Consider the following 13,399-nt stretch of genomic DNA (forward strand, 5'->3'; position numbering starts at 1 on the left):
GAAATTGACTAAGACTACAGCTTTTTGTGATGGAGAGCAAACACTGAAGTATTCTTTAGAAGAGCCTTTCCACATTCAGACTATTTTCAGGGGTTCTTACGTTGCAAAAACAATGCAAGGTCATCAACTTCAATTCTACATATTTGCCCCTAAGAATGTTAGAAAAAGGAAAATATCTCATTAGAAGGTGTCTTCCTTATTGTCTTTAGCTCTTCTATTTTTTTCTGTGTGTTTTCATTTGAAAAATCAGTTTCCGTAGTGTCAGCAGTTGCCTTAAATCTTTATTGAAAGTAGACAGAGTGAAACAGTAGGTAAGAAGGATTTGCGAATTTAGCAAATATTCCTATTGTTATTGAGTGTGGACTTGGCCACGAAAACCAGGCTTTGGCTATGAAGTCTTAAAGAGTCAAAGCAACTGTGTATTAGCTTGGATTTTCATGTCCCGTGTTAGTCTTAATTAGTGGACATCTGCCTCTTTTAAGCTTTGTTTACTCTCCAGCTTCTCCCCCACCATTTTCCCCTTATAAGCCACTGACAAGAGTTCACCCTAGCTCTGGTTTAGTTTCCGCCCCTCAGCTAGGAAACTCTGCATTGTCCATTGAGCGTGAAAAAAAATTCATGCTTGGATGGAAACTGGCCTAGGTTAAATCACTTCATTTCCTTAGACCTCAATTAAGGGAATTGCAGAAGTGTTAATTTAATTACATTTAAACACCTAATTGAAAACCAGAAGCCCACTAGGTTGTAGGTACTCAAAGAGCTTGTGATGAAAGTCTCACAAGTCTCCATTCCAGTGAACCGGACCGTTGATACTTGGGCCGTCTCATGTATTTGACAAAGTCCTTTTTTATTATTTTTCAGTGATTAGTATGTTGAGTATTTAAGCATATAAGCCACTGGGATCTCTAGTGGCTCACTTCTTATTTTTTCAAGAATTTATACTGTAACTTTAAAAGGTGAAGAGGCATATGGTACAGAAATGGGCTTTGGGGGAATAGGCCCCACCTGCCAAGCACGGGGAGAGGGTGCCTGCGGTAATAGTGCTCTGGCCCCTGCAGGCTGCTTCCGGACTCCCAGCCCTCTGGCCCGGGGCTGGGGGTGGGGGTGGGGGCGCATCGCATGCCGATGCCCAGGGCCCTAATTCCACAGGTGCAGCACATTAACCCTGATTTGTGCTGGGGCAGCAGCTGAGCCTGGCAGGCTTTGAAATGCCATCGTGAGACAAAAGAGGGGCTTATTTTGTCTCTCCTCCTTCCTGCTGCTGGTTTAATTGGGTCCTCACCAGTTGACATGTGGCGGGATGCCAAGGCAGCACTCGCCTCCCACTGGTGGAAATAGTGTATGTTTGATTAAAGGCTGAAAAATTAAAGGCTGATATCTGATCTCCAAATCCAAATATTTCCACAGGAAGAGGATTGGCAGGCTTTCTATCGGCAGACTTGCCAGGAGGCAGTGGAGGACCGGGGGACTGAGGAATCTTCTTGCGGATAAGGGCTCTTGTATTGGTTGCCAGTCACTGTCCCTTAAGTGTGGTGACTCCGTAGTCCGTACAATAACCCTGTGAGGTAAGGACTTCTGTGGGGTCACAGGCAGGAGCACTCGATGACCAGGTCGACTCCTCCGCAGGGGCCCCTGATTAGGAAGTGGAGCTTGAACATGGATGACGCTGCCTGCCTCCAGGGCCCATGCTCCTGCCCCCAGGCCTGCTGGCTCTCAAGTGAGAGGGAATGTTCCTCCTGCCGTGGATGTAGGTGCTTTGAGGTCAGGAAGAATAGGGAGTCAGTTCTCCACTGTAATCAGGGCTACGGGGGCCCTATAGCTTTCACTTTTTCATTTTTTTGAGTTTATTTATTTTGAGAGAGAGAGAGAGAGAAAGAGAGAGGGAGGGAGGGTGGGGCAGAGAGGTGGGGAGGAGAGAGGATCCCAAGCAGGCTCCACACTGCCAGTGCAGAGCCCGCAATGTGAGGCTCGAACTCACAAATGGCAAGATCCTGACCTGAGCTGAAGTCGGACACTCAATCGACTGAGCCTGGCAGGTGCCCCTACTTTTTCATTTTAAATGTGCTACTTTCTTTTTTTTAGATGTATCTAGAGAGCCCCAGCACAGTTTTCCCTATTTTTAAATTTTTTGTTTTTTGGTCTCAAAAACAAGGAAGGAAGGAAGAAGGGAAGAAGGGAGGAGGGGAGGGAGGGAGGGAGAAAGAAAGCCTCCGTCAGTTGGAAGCATTAGTGGGGGTCCAGAGTGTGGGAGGAAGTGTAGTCAGAGAACTTTGTGGCCCCGTTGCCATGGCACCAGCTGCTACTGGGCCTGCCATCCTGTTCCCAGCCTCCCGTAATACCTTTCTTAGAAAAAATGTTTGTCTCATGCGGCAACATGGGCGCCATGCATCCCTTCCAAGGGCGGACAGTGGGCTTAGAAAGAGGTTATCAATTCTATTTTAGTACAAAAGTTTACACAAACATGCTGTTTAGTCAGCCCAATGCTCCTGGTTTGTGACCAGAAATTAAACTATGAACTCACAGTATCAAGGAGTGAAGAGATTGTGCTTCGTTTAATCCCATCTCGCCATCCCACCCTCCAAACTCACGCTCCCACTCTGCCCGTAGTTGTGTAGGTTTTGTTATAGCTCATTTATCTAGCCACCAAATCGGACAGACTCAGGCTCTTCTTGTTTTTCCCAGATTTCCCACCAAAAATGCAGGAAAGACTTTGGGGCAGTCACCCAACCATCCAGTGATAGCAGCAAATTGCAGGGATTCTCTGTAGTGTGAATCCTATCAGCCAGTCCTTACCAGGCACTACCATGGGCCAGGCTGGGGGCTGGATGTGGAGGGGACTCCGAAAGCCGAGAGCCTAGTAGAGGGTTTGACCCAAGCAAGAGGATGGCAAGGGCCACAGGAAGGGACACTTCTGATGCTCAAAGGAGAGAGAGGTGCCCAGCCTTGGTCTTCCTGAGTGAAGGGAATCTGAGCCTTCTTCATCAAAATGGCAGGAAGTTGAGAAGATAAAGCTGGGGAAGTATGGAAAGGTATTCTGTGTCTGGACAGGAAGGACAACCATGAGGGGCTGACTAAAGGGGACCCCACAAGCAAGACCACCTGAGTGAGGGTCAGACACCCTGATGCTGGATTCTTGGGCTCGCTCTCTTTCACATGTGCTCTGTACACATGCTTAGTCTAGCACACTCTGTCTCTCTCTCCCCCTCCAGGTATCGAGTCTGGCACAGCTGGCCTTCCGGAACTCAGAGACACTCACTGCCTCAGTGACTCACACCCCCAACTCCTTTCTGCTCCCCCTTCCCCCCGCCCCTGCACCAACCCCGCACCCGGCTACTCTTCTTCCTCTCCCCTTTCCCCAATTGCCCTTTCTCAACCCCACTTTGAGGGTTTTCTTTTCCATCCCTTTCGTGGCCCCACTGTTTGCTTGCTTACTGCGTGATTGATACATTCCAGGCTGAATCCAAGGCAGTGTGGGCTGAAAACCAAATGAAAATCAACTAGAAAGAAAGGCCAGAATAAACACAAAGTTAATGACCTCAAACTAACAGCTTCCAAGGCTGGATATCCATCTGAACTGCCCGCTGTGCTCCCATGAACTGTCCTCACCAAAGATGTGCAGGGACTTGGGGAGAAGGTCTCCTTGCATTCCCTCTTTGCCGTTTAAAGGTTGATGTGATCTCAGGGCTTGACCAAGGAGCCTCTGCTGGGTCAACATTCCCTCCGCCACAGGAATGGCCCCCTCGCCCCTGCTGCCTCTCCTCTGCATGGGTCCCCCTCTCACTCCAGCACCCCACTCCCTAGTGGCTCTGTTCCTATACATGTGGGCCCAGAGCCTCACCTTTTGAAGCCTCTTCAGAAACTCTTAACTTCCACCTGCACTGGGAGCCTGTGTCTGGCCCACATGAGTTCAGACACCATGGGAAGTCCCATGGGTTAACAAGAGTGAGATCATTCCAGCCTTTCTTCCTGTCTTCCTAGGAGCAGAACCTTTGGACCATTGCTCAGGGGACTGTATTAACAATAACTGCTTCTTCTTAATCAGGCTTTACTGAGTCAGCAGCCTGGGCTCACACCCCCGTTTTGTCACTAAGATAGTTTTGTAACCCTGGGCAGGTCGCTGTACATCTCTGGGCCACCAATTGTTTAGCCACTCAGCAATGTTCATGTAGCAGCCTCTGTTCTAGGCACTGAGGCTATGGAGGTGGAAATGATTTATCAGATGACTTGGAATGTACAGTCTGATCATGGAGATAGCCACTAAATGAGCTGAAAACACCAGAGGAGAAGTGGAAACCCTTAGGAGAACAATTTATAATATCTAGTTGAAATATGAATGCCCTTTGACTCAGCAATTCTATACCCAGGTGTATACCTTAGGGACATTCTTAAACACTTGCACAAAGAGAAAGGATGAACTTGAAAGAATTTAAGTACTGACTCACTGGAGAAGAATAACCTATGATGTAGACACAGTCGTGCAAAGCAGTGAAAACAGACAATGTGGATATCTCACAAACAGCATTGGAAGAAGCATGTTGCAGAAAAATATGCCAAGTATGATGCCTTCTGTGCAAAGTTAAAATACACAAAATAGTATCATGTATCTTTAAGTGGCAAAGTATATTTTTAAATATATGGGAATGAATAACACCAAATCAGGGTTAGTGCTGTCCTTACTAACAAGGTAGCCTGCCAGTCTGGTGCGTGCTGATGGAAGACATGAGACATCTGGGTCAGACCACAGATTTTAGTATTCACAGCAGTAGGCAGTGTGAGCTCTGTGTCCACGTGTCCCTACTCCCTTCCCGTGGGCACTGTTCAGAGGTAGAGTCTGTAAGTGTTGGTGATGGATTTAGATGTAGGGGATAAGTGAATGATGGGAATTTAAGATGCTTTCTAGATTTGGGACTCCACCCAAAGGAGATAAATTGAGGGCCCAGGCAAGGGGTGACAAGGATTCATAAGTACTATTTGGAGCATGTAAATGTTGAGATGCCTAATAGACACCTACATAGAAAGGCATAGAAACCAGTGGGTGTAAGCATTTAGGGGAAAGGTCACGGCGGGAGGTGGAGGTTAAGAGGCACTGCTAGATGGCAAGTACATACAGCCCTGAGATAGATGAGCCCATGAGAGAACACTGTCCATGTTTACCGGACTCACCTGGTCGGCAGAATCACCTGGCACACTTATTAAAAACACAGATTCCCAGGTCCTGTTCAGATCTTTCATTCTAAAATTTTATGATACATATTTTCTATCATATTAAATGATAAAGATTCACAATATGTATTGCATAAATTCCATTTTACCAATTAAATGGTCTTCTTCTGTGGTCAGGAAGAAAGGCCTGGAGAACCACTGAGATTTCACTGAACTGATGAACTTCAATCCAAACTTGTCATTATGAGGGGAAGATAACCCCTACTTATTTAAGCCGCTAGAGTTGGGGGACTTGTTTCTTACTTTCTGCTCAGAACACTCTAAGTTAATACACACATTTCATTATTATATTTCTACATGTAGCAAATTTAAATAAAATAAAACTAATCACTTTGGGAAAGAGAGGCTTTGATTAGCGTTTGATTAGTTCAAGTTGAATAAGCTAAGCCCCCTTAAACCATCAGTCTCATTTATGAAGACTGTTTGTTAAAGTCTCTTAGACATTTTAAATTCCTTGGATAAACTGATCATACTTGATTTTCTGTTTTAGCACTTGAAATAGTTGACCTGGCAAGTTGACAAGCAATTAAGCCAAATGTTCTCGTATCTTTAAGTGTCTTTTCTAAATGTGGTACACTTTTAAATAGAGTGAATCTGTTCTTTTTTAAATGTATAGATAATTTAAATTTTTTTTTAATTTTTTAATTTTTTTTAAAATTTTATTTCTGAGAGAGATAGAGACAGTGTGAGTAGGGGAGGGTCAGAGAGAGAGGGAGATACAGAATCTGAAGACAGGCTCCAGGCTCTGAGCTAGCTGTCAGCACAGAGCCTGATATGGGGCTCGAACCCACGAACTGTGAGATCATGACCTGAGCCGAAGTCTGACGCTTAACCGACTGAGCCACACAGGCGCCCCTTAAAAAATATTTTTATTAAAGTATAATTGACATACAGTGTTATACTAGTTTCAGGTGTACAATATAATGATTCAACAATTCTGCACATTTCTCAGTGCTCATCAGGATATGTGTGCTCTTAATCCCCTTTGCCTATTTCACCCATCCCCCACCTCCCCTCTGGCAACCATCAGTTTCTTCTCTATAGTCAAGAGCCTGGGTTTTGTTTGTTTGTTTGTCTCTTTCTTTGCTTATTTGTTTGTTTTGTTTCTTAAATTCCACATATGAGTGAAATCATGTGGCATTTGTCTTTTGCTGATTTATTTCACTTAGCATTATATCCTCACAGTCCATCCCTGTTGCTGCAAATGGCAAGATTTCATTCTTTTTGTGGCTGAGTAATAGTCCACTATCTATATCTAAATCTAAATCTAAATTTATATCTATATCTATATGCCACATCTTCTTTATGCATTCATCTATTGATGAACACTTAGCTTTCTTCCATATTTTGGCTATTATAAATAACACTGCAATCAACAAAGGGCATCTTTTTGAATTAGTGTTTTTGTTTTCCTTGGATAAATCCCCAGGAGTGAAATTATTGAATCGTATGGTAATTCTATTTTTAATTTTTTGAGGGAACCCCCTGCTGTTTTATAGTGAATCTGTCCTAATACTGTTAATGAGTAAAGCCAAATTTTCTTACACCCTTGAACTGAACAGCACACCCCTAAAATCAATTTCACATTTTAAATTGGCTTCGCAAATTTTGTAAAACATTTAAATCACTTAAATAAGAAACATACATAAGATGATTCCTAAACTTAACATGAAAGTATCAATATTATGGGTTTGATTTATTTCATCATTTCCATTTCCCAGACATCAAAAGTCACTTACTCAACAAGAGAACAGATTTTCTACCTCAAGGGAGTCAAAGTTCTGCTGCTCAAAAACTCATGACAGCAATATGGTGGACATTTCAGATAAGCTAAGGTTTTTAAGGAGCCAGAGTCAGAAGGAAAATGAACACCTGGACCCTTTTGGTCATCACCATGACAACAGTGGACCCCCTTTGGAGGGGTTTGAATTTAGAACCTTCGTTCCAGTTACTCTCAGTTATTCTTTAGTTTTAATTATTAGAGAAGAAAGAAGTCTGCAACTTCACCTCCACCCAAATTAGCGAACTTCCTTTATTACTTCACTGGCTTTTTCATTTACTTGACCTTCTGTAGACATTGCTAGCATATTTTCGTGTTCTAAGGGCATTTTAATGCTGTTGAGTTTAATCCTGAACACTGGCTCTGTGCCATGACTTTAAAGTCATGATAATTACACAAACCATTCCCTTTCCTTGTGCCTTTTAAGGAATCCCCAAAATGAGATGATAGCACCTCACATTTCATCAGAACTACTGAATTTAACCGGACGGGATCTCTGCTTCAAGGGCTGTTCTCCCTGGAGCACACTTACTATCCTGTAAGTTAGCCTAGGCCACCCAAAGGGGACACTGCTCTGATCTCAGCCTCAGATGCACTGGCACATCCTCTCCACTTACCATCCCTGCCTCCCATCCTCTTCACTTACCTCTCTGTGAAAGGTAGATAAGTCCTTCCTTTGTGAAGGCCCAGACTTTTTTGTGTGTGAAACTGTGGGCCCCACAGCACCAAAGCTGGAACAACATTAGACCTTTTCTTGCTTGTAGATGCGTGTGGATTGAAGCATCACAACTGTTCCCCTTTCATCAAATTATCCTGGAGCGCTCTGCAGGTAAGTTATGGTTCTCAAGACTCTCGAGCAAAATGTTTGTTGAAACTAGGTTTTTTTTTTTCCAGGTTATAAATATTCCTAAAAGATATTTACAAAGTTGAAAAAAAAATACCGCATCAGTTTGAATACACCTTTGAAAACTGCAATATTAGCAGAAATCCATTGGTGAGGCATCCTTCTAAGGTGAACAATCACCCTTAATTTGTACATTTAACTTAAAGTGGAACGTTCTTCACTGGGCCCTGAACACACACAATCACCCATTCCACTCCCCCCCTCCCAACTCCAATTGCATGAACCTTTTCCTTTTGCCCAGATGCGCAAATTAGAAGTGAAAATAAGGACTTTCTCTCAGTACTTCTGAGATAGAAGTTTCCATTTTGTGGGCAGATGCAGGAATATTTAGGAAGAAGAGAATTGTAATTCCTTTCTTACATATTTGTATTGATTTTCTTGGCCTAAATGGATACTATATTTTAAAGTAGCAGATGAATAGCAACCAATTTAATGTTAATCTTTCAGGAGACTCGACTCTTTATGCCTTTCACCAATTTCTTCAACTTTCCATTCCCACCCTTCTTTTGAATATCCAATTTTATTCCCTAGGTTCAAAGTTCCTTGTTCTTGGGGAAGAGACTTCTACTGCCAATCCACATCTGGGTGTCCTCCCCTTCTGGGACACAGGATGACATTTTCCCACTGGCTGGTGAAGCCATGTGACTAGCCCTGGCCGATGGGCTGTGAGAGTGAGGCAGTCACCCCCGAGCCCCAGCATATGAGTGTTGGAGGCAAGGTGCTGTAGGTGGAGTGGCTGCAGGACAGCTGAGTCATTTATGGATAATGATGGTCTTGGAGGGGTGCCAGGGCCTGCAGCAGATTTTGCCTGCCCAAGAAATACAATTTTATCATACTCAGTCACTCAAGTGTTGGAGCTGTTAATTGCAGCAGCAGAAACGTCACCTGGGAACTTGCTGGAAAAGCAGCCTTGGGCCCCACCCAGCCCTACTAGATCAGACACCCTGGAGCGGGGAGCCGGGGCCCGAGCCTGGCTGTGAGGCAGGCTGACACTTGAGGACCCCTGCTCTGGCCCATCGTGGTGAATGTGGCTCTCAATTACAAACTCCCTCCTGGCAAAGTGCGGGTCCTTTAAGTGAGTCCTAGCAAAAGAACACGAATCATTTTCTGAGTTTCTTCATTAATTATTCTTTCTCACCGTGATGAAATAATCCAATTATTCCCCCCTGTTTTCAGGTCTGAAAACCACAAGAAGGTCTATAAGCCTGCCAGATCACTCTTTCTACTTTGAACAACGTCATTACGGGACTGCGGTTAATGAACACAAAAGAAAGTAGAAACAAAGCTTGAGGCTGCAGAGAGAAGAAAGAAAATTATCTTTATTTTTCCAGGCATGGCCACTGGCTGGGGGCTGGGCTGATCTGCTCAGACTATGATGCACCAGCAGAAATTAGTGTGGGGTGTGCTTGGGGTAGCAGGAATGCCAAGTAGAACTTGTTTCCCTGAAAGCCTCCCCAGGCCAGGAGCCGGCAGGATCAAATGTGCTTTACATTTTTCCCCACGTTCCTCTCCCTGTCCTTCACTATCCAGTAGGCTCCCTGGAAGCAAGTTAAACATCTGGCCTCATTTTCTTGTATGATTCCCATCTTCCCACCTTAAATGCATCTCCTTGGGGGACACTGCAAGATAATCCAATGACATAAATTTGATCTCTGGTGCCTTCAGTAAATCTCTAAACCTAAGAATGAACTTGGCCATTTTAGACAAATTCTTTCTGTTCCTGAAAACATTGCTTACACGTAGCATTTCCATTCAAATCTAATAATTCTAAGTGTTTTTGTGCCTTATCTTCTCGCTTTGGAAAACTGCAAACACAAAGAAAGATTAAAATAAAAGTATAATGAGGGAGTGACATCAGCAAAGCGGCCAAATAAGGTGTCCCTCATTGCATCCGTCCCCTCAACAAAAGCAACCTGGCACCCATCCATGGGCACCTTTTCATAGGACCCACTTAAAAGACGCCCACTTTGCCAGGAGGAGATTTGTAACTGGAGCCACGTTAGCCGAGATGGGCCAAAGCAGAGGTCATCAAATGGCAACCTGCATCATGGTGCCGCTATGGGAGGTATGGGGCCAGGCTTTGAGGGATAGAACTGTGACACTCCTGTTTTTTCCCTTGGAGACATTGACTTGGAAGAGTCTAGGCCTATTTCTGGTAGAAGGATCCACATTCTTGGTTTTTCTGATTGTTCACCATATCCACCTCCACCTGTTTCTCTAGCCTCTATTTACACGCACACCTTGTTTTATCACACGTCACTTCTCTGTGCTTTGCAGATATTTCATGGTTCACAGATTGAAGTTTTGTGGCAACCCTACTTCAAGAAAGTCCATCAGCACCATTTTCTTCCAACGCATTTGTCCACTTCATATCTCTGTGTTACGCTTAGGTCATTCTCATAATATTTCAAACATCTTCATTATTATTACAGCTGTCATATTGATATATATGTCACTTGTTATGACTCACTCGCTGAAAGCTCAAATAATGGCTAGCGTTTTTTCGCAAGAAAGTATTTTTATTTTTTATTTTTATTTTTTATTACTTTATAATGCTTATTTCTTTATTTTGAGAGAGAGAGGCAGAGAGAGGAAGAGAGAGAATCCCAACCAGGCCCTGCACTATGAGTGCAAGGAACCCGATGCAGGGCTCAAACTCATGAACCATGAGATCATGACCTGAGCCAAGGTCTGATGTTTCACTGACTGAGCCACCCAGGCACTAATGAAGTATTTTAGATTAAGGTATGTACATTGTTTTTTTAGACATAATATTATTGCACACTTAATAGACTTCCCTATAGTGTAAACAACTTTTATGTGCACTGGGAAACCAAAAAATTCATTAGACTTGCTTATTGCAATATTTGCTTAATTGCAGCAGTCTGGGACCGAACTCTCAGTATGTCTGAGGTATCCCATACTGTAAACTAGAAGTTAGCTAAACAGGCCTGATAAGTTTCCTTTTGGACATTTTGGTCCAAAATGTGATGCTGAATCCTTCATGTTGTATCCCAGAGGGAGGCACTTAATGTCAGTTACCCTTCTGTTGGTGCTAAGAGATGTCACTGAGTCAAGGTGATGGGCATATCTTCCCATTGTAATTTTTAAGTAAAAAGGTTAAAAATGCACGCAAACAGACAACTCCGTGGCGTATTATATTGGTAACATTAGCCACACAGAGGAAAAAATAAATTCCCAGCAGTGGTCTCTGCTGAAGAGCTCTGGGACACAGTGAGGCTGATGCCCTCAGGGCCAGAGGGCCCTGCACCTGCCGCCCGAGCCACAGCTGGACTTGTCCACTGAGGAGGAGGGGGTTTCTTGCCCCTTCTTCTTATCTTCATTTACCTGGATCCCAAAGCAGGGCTGCCTTACAATGACAGTGGTGTCAATGGCCACCACCACAATAAAGACTCTTCCTGTGGAGGAATGCTGTGCACCAGAGACTGTGCTGAACTCTGCAAGGTAAGTATGATTGCCACCATTTTGTACAGCAGATATGAGCCTCCATTAGGCCATTGGATCCGGGTCAGCAAAGAAATAAGAATTTTTTCTTTAGGTCTATGGTAGGGCGGGGATATAAACCTAGGCCATGTAACCCCGAAGCTCACGTGCTTAACTTTTACACCCACCACCACCCTTGCGTCAGACATGACCATGAAGGTGATACTGCCAAACAAGGCTACACCATCTCCTCTCCTCTCCCTGACTGGCTGAGAAAAGTCTCTCCTCACCTGCTATTTTTAGGCCTTTATTACCAGGATCAGAATAATGTAGGCTGGAGGTGGGGCAAAGCCCAAAAGCGCTAGAAGGGCTGGCTGGGTGTACAATGTTGAAAGGTAAAGAACAGACACAGGAAGTGGGAAGGAGCAAGGGCGATAAGAGAGAATGTGTGCAAGAGTTTGAGACAACTAACAAATGGGGAAGATACATACTTTGGGAGCAGCTGCCGTACTTTGTAGGTTAGATACATATTTAGAGGAAGTTGGGAAAGAAGGTTTTAAGCTTTGGAACTTCCTTCACTGTGTTCTCAAGTGAAGGCAAGAAAGATATTAATTGCTTGTCAGGTATTACTGGATAAGCAAGAAGCATCTGATGTTTCTTTGAACACAGCCGTGCACGTGACTGGATTAAGTGGCTGGAATGTGTGTGCATCACTCAGGCACCTTCAGCAGCGGCACTGGGAGCTCACTGGCAACATTAGTGAGAGTCTGTGGACTGGGATCTGGAGGGCAGACTCCAGACCACATGGAGATTTGCCTCTTTTTTCTGACATTGACTGTTGTCATGGGATCTTACTATACATCCCAGACCCTCTTCCCTGAAAATGAAGTCTTTTTATTACTCATTAAATGGACCCCTGTAGAGTTTCCCAGAACCCAGTCAGATATAGCTAAAGTCAAGACTAAATTTTTTTAAGAGTTTTAAAAATGTTTTATTTACTTTTGAGAGACACAGAGACAGCTCGTGTGCTGGGGAAGGGCAGAGAGAAAGGGAAACACAGAATCTGAAGCAGGCTCCAGTTTCCGAGCTGTCAGCACAGAGCCCGGCTCAGGGCTCAAACCCACGAACCACGAGATCATGACCTGAGCTGAAGTCGGGCACTTAACCGACTGAACCACCCCGGCGCTCCAAGATTAAATTCTTAAAACAGCCCAACTCAAGCTAAGATAGCAGATACGTTCCTTCTACAGACTAGTTAGTGCATCAAAGACAAGATTCTTAAAGGGTGTCCTTTTATTTTCTTGCTAAACCCTCACAGCACCTAGGATGAATAATTGTAAGACTACTAGTACTGCTGCTTCTAATGCCATCAGGAGCCACCAATAAAAGCTAGCACTCAGTGTTCCCTCCCATGTGCTAGAACTTCGTGTGAGTTATCACACGCAGTCACCACCATATCTCAAGGTCAATGCCACATTTACTATCATTTTACAAATGAAGAGAATGAGGCTTGGAAAGATCCAGTTTTTCATGGCCACCCAGCTGCTGAGTACCAGAAGAGAAACCGGGTCATCGATGCTATGCTGTCTAGACTAAGAATTACTGTTACAGTTGACTCTCAAATAGCACAGGGGTTAGGGACACTGACCACGTGCTGCTCCCTGCCACTGCACAGCCCAAAGTCCACATATAACTTTGGACTCCCCCAAATCTTTTTTTTTTTTTTTTGCAGTTCAACTTTTTATTTTAATAAAATCAGAATATGCACAGCACATGCAGTGCTAGCATCTAAACTAATACAATAAGCAATTACTAAAGCTACAGTGACTTGAGGTTCAATCTTTACATTCAGCAAGTTTAAATCCATTCTTAATGTGATTTTTGAAACCTTATTAACTGAAAATATTGCTTGCTGATAAAACTTGCTCAAATGCTATTGCTGAATGTACAAGTCACTGAATATGCCAATACAACAAAGATAACCACATGTTTGAGGATTGCAATGTGCCAGACATTCACTGAAAAAAAAAAAATACACACAACTAAAC

Source organism: Crocuta crocuta, unplaced genomic scaffold (genome assembly GCF_008692635.1).
Source record: "Crocuta crocuta isolate KB4526 unplaced genomic scaffold, BGI_CrCroc_1.0 scaffold25, whole genome shotgun sequence".
Taxonomy (NCBI): domain Eukaryota; kingdom Metazoa; phylum Chordata; class Mammalia; order Carnivora; family Hyaenidae; genus Crocuta; species Crocuta crocuta.